Genomic DNA, 4151 nt, shown 5'->3' with positions numbered 1-4151 from the left:
GCAGACGACTTAAATACGCGACGGGGTATTGTAAGTGGCAGAGTGGCCTTGCTGCCACGATCCACTGAGATTCAGCCCTGCGTCGCTTCGATTCGTCCCTCCCCCTCCTTTTCCATTCAACTTTCCTCCAAAACTTGACGAGGCTACACATCCAACACTTTGTATTTTTACGTACTTGCATTCTCTTCGCACGGCCTTCACTTGCCTTGGCATGTCGTGCCTTGGCCTTTGCATGTCGTGCCTTGCCATGCCGTGGCATGCCGTGGCATGCCGTGGCCTTGGCATGCCGTGGCCTTGCCTTTGCTCCCATTCAACGCATTCCGACAAAGTGACGCGAAGCGGAAGCCTACCATGGCGTAAAAATGTCGACAAAATTTTTCGACATTTGAATAATGGGGTTTGACAAGGTTTGAAAAATTCAATAAAAATGGTAGGCTTGAATGTCGACAAAGTGACGCGAAGCGGAAGCCTACCATGCGCAAAAATGTTGACAGAATTTTTCGGAACTTGTCCTGCCATGGGCTGCGCGCAGCATGCCGGCAGCCTGTGCGCAGCGTGGGCACAGCATGTCGGCAGCGTGCGCGCTGCATAGCCTGTCGACAGAGGCTAGCGAAACTTGTCCTGCCATGCGCGTGCGCAGCTGCGCGCACAGCATGTCGGCAACGTGCGCGCAGCTGAGCTTGTCGACAGAATTTTTCGAAACTTGTCCTGCCATGCGCGCGCGCAGCTTGCGCGCAGCGTGCTGATTCTGTCGACAGTGAGGCTAGCGAAACTTGTCCTGCCATGCGCGCGCGCAGCCTGTGCGCGCAACCTGCGCATCTGTCGACAGTGAGGCTAGCGAAACTTGTCCTGCCATGGCGTGCGCGCAGCCTGTGCGCGCAGCTTGCGAATCTGTCGACAGTGAGGCTTGCGAAACTTGTCCTGCATGGCATGCGCGCAGCCTGCGCGCAGCCTGCACGCAGCATGCCGGCAGCCTGGTTCCAGGTTTTTTCAAATGTCGACAGAATTTTTCAAACCTTGTCAAACCCCATTTTTATTGAAATTTCCTCGCACAATAAGCTCCCTATAATTAAGTCTATGATTTTTAGGACCTTCTCCAACTTACAAAATGATATTTAGGACCTTGCCTTGCCCTCACATGCCGTGCCCATTCAAGGCATTCCGAGAAAGTGAGGTTATTGGAGGCTTCGGATGGCGTGGCTTGCCTTGCCTTGCATTGGCATGCCATGCCCAAGTTGTGGCCTACACCAAGCCATTCAAGCCATGCGTTGCCTTACCTTGGAATTGCTCATCATCCAATGCATTCCGAGAAAGTGAGTGTAGGCGAGGCTAAGGATGGCTTGCCTTGCCTTGCCTTGCATTGGCATGCCATGCCCAAGTTGTGGCCTACACCAAGCCATTCAAGCCATGCGTTGCCTTACCTTGGAATTGCTCATCATCCAATGCATTCCGAGAAAGTGAGTGTAGGCGAGGCTAAGGATGGCTTGCCTCGCCTTGCCTTGGCATGCCGTGCCCATGATGTGGCCTTGACCAAGCCATTCAAGCCATGCGTTGCCTTCGCCTTGGCATGCCGTGGCCTTGCCTCGCCATGCGATGCATTCCGACAAAGTGACGCGAAGCGGAAGCCTATCATGGCGTAAAAATGTCGACAAAATTTTTCGACATTTGAATAATGGGGTTTGACAAGGTTTGAAAAATTCAATACAAATGGTAGGCTTGAATGTCGACAAAGTGACGCGAAGCGGAAGCCTACCACGGCGTAAAAATGTCGACAGAATTTTTCGGACCTTGTCCTGCCATGGGCTGCGCGCAGCATGCCGGCAGCCTGTGCGCAGCGTGCGCACAGCATGTCGGCAGCGTGCGCGCTGCTGAGACTGTCGACAGAAATTTTCGAAACTTGTCCTGCCATGCGCGCGCGCAGCGTGCGCACAGCATGCCGGCAGCGTGCGCGCACCATGCCGGCAGCGTGCGCGCAGCTTGCGCGCAGCGTGCTGATTCTGTCGACAGTGAGGCTAGCGAAACTTGTCCTGCCATGGCGTGCGCGCAGCCTGTGCGCGCAGCTTGCGCATCTGTCGACAGTGAGGCTAGCGAACTTGTCCTGCCATGGCATGCGCTGTGCGCAGCCTGTGCGCAGCGTGCGCGCAGCTTGCGCATCTGTCGACAGTGAGGCTAGCGAAACTTGTCCTGCCATGGCATGCGCGCAGCCTGCGCACAACATGCGCACAGGCTGTGCGCAGCGTGCGCGGAGCTTGCGCGCAGCTTGCGCGCAGCTTGCGCATCTGTCGACAGTGAGGCTAGCGAAACTTGTCCTGCCATGGCATGCGCGCAGCGTGCGCGCAGTCTGTGCGCAGCATGCGCGCAGCCTGTGCGCAGCGTGCGCGCAGCCTGTGCGCAGCGTGCGCGCAGCCTGTGCGCAGCGTGCGCGCAGCTTGCGCATCTGTCGACAGTGAGGCTAGCGAAACTTGTCCTGCCATGGCATGCGCGCAGTCTGCGCGCAGCATGCGCGCAGCATGTGCGCAGCATGCCGGCAGCATGGTTCCAGGTTTTTTCAAATGTCGACAGAATTTTTCAAATCTTGTCAAACCCCGTTTTTATTGAAATTTCCTCACACAATAAGCTCCCCATAAGTAGTCTATGATTTTTAGGACCTTCTCCAACTTACAAAACTAAAAAATTCCTCCCGGATTTGTTTTAATGATTTTTTCAATTTTACGACTTCTAAAAATAATAAAAAATACTTCCCGACTTCAAAAATTTATGAAACTTTTTCCCATCATAGATTGCATGTTTCTTAGTATCCCTGCAAAAAATCACGTCCAAATACCTTGTATTGAATTATTTAGAGCCCATTATGACTCCTCGCGCATAGGTGATGTCTCTTCCTGTCAAAGGGCTAAATGCATAAAATGCTATATAGGGGGGTGTGTGTTGCCTGCATATGCATGGCAGCCCATGCCTTCCTAGCTGCAGCCCCCTTCCCCCACGCCACACCCATGTCATGTTGCCTCGATATGTTGCCTCGGTATTATGGGTTTGGTGTCGGGGTCGGGGGGCTGCCACCCATGGCGGTGGTGGCCGGAATCCGGCCTCCGCCACCACGCCGCCGCCATGGGTGAGGGAGGAAAAAAAAGGCGTGGAAAGTTGCGAAATGGGGTTGTCTAGGCTTTTTTTTGGCATGGGAGAGCATGGAGTGCTAGGAACTCCTTCTCAAATGCACGGGCATGTCGACCACAACCTCATTTCGCAACAACAACCACCCGTGTGGGGTGGCGGTGGGTGGATAGTCGCGGATTGGGGCTTGCCAAGCCAATGTTTTCAAAAAATTTCATCAAAATTAAAAACAAATGTTTTGTTGCCTTCGGATTTGTGGGCGAGCGGCGAGTCGGAGTGGAGCCGGTAAAGTTTAACCTCGGTGTGCACGGTTGTTTTTAGAAACTCAATCCAATGCCGGGGACGTTGAAAGTGACGCTCTTATGAGTTGCAAACCCGCAAGATTTAAAGAACCTTTTCAAAACAATTTCAAACCAACAAGATTTAAAAACAGAAATTTTCATCAAAATGAAAAACAAATGTTTTGTTGCCTTCGGACTAGTGGGCGAGCGGCGAGTCGGAGTGGAGCCGGTAAAGTTTAACCTCGGTGTGCACGGTTGTTTTTAGAAACTCAATCCAATGCCGGGGACGTTGAAAGTGACGCTCTTATGAGTTGCAAACCCACTAGATTTAAAGAACCTTTTCAAAACAATTTCAAACCAACAAAATTAAAAACAAATGTTTCGTTGCAAACAAATTGTGGGCGAGCGGCGAGTCGGAGTGGAGCCGGTAAAGTTTAACCTCGGTGTGCACGGTTGTTTTTAGAAACTCAATCCAATACCGGGGACGTTGAAAGTGACGCTCTTATGAGTTGCAAACCCACAAGATTTTAAAAACTTTTTGAAAATGTTTCTTCTAAATGACACATTTTGATCCTTGGCAAGTGCTCAATCCGTAACTATCCAATCACCGCCACACCACACCGGTCGGGAGTGTGTGAATGGTGTGCTTCCCGGGGTTGGCATAGATAATCTTTCGCATCGACAATCTTTTGCATGCGAGGGAATGTCTATGCCAACCCCGGGAAGCACACCATTCACCCACTAGTTGTGGGCGACGAT

This window comes from Prunus avium, unplaced genomic scaffold (assembly GCF_965620075.1).
Source record: "Prunus avium unplaced genomic scaffold, drPruAviu1.hap1.1 HAP1_SCAFFOLD_32, whole genome shotgun sequence".
NCBI classification, from domain to species: domain Eukaryota; kingdom Viridiplantae; phylum Streptophyta; class Magnoliopsida; order Rosales; family Rosaceae; genus Prunus; species Prunus avium.
The sequence above is the reverse complement of the archived record's forward strand: the minus strand, read 5'-3'. Positions refer to the sequence as shown.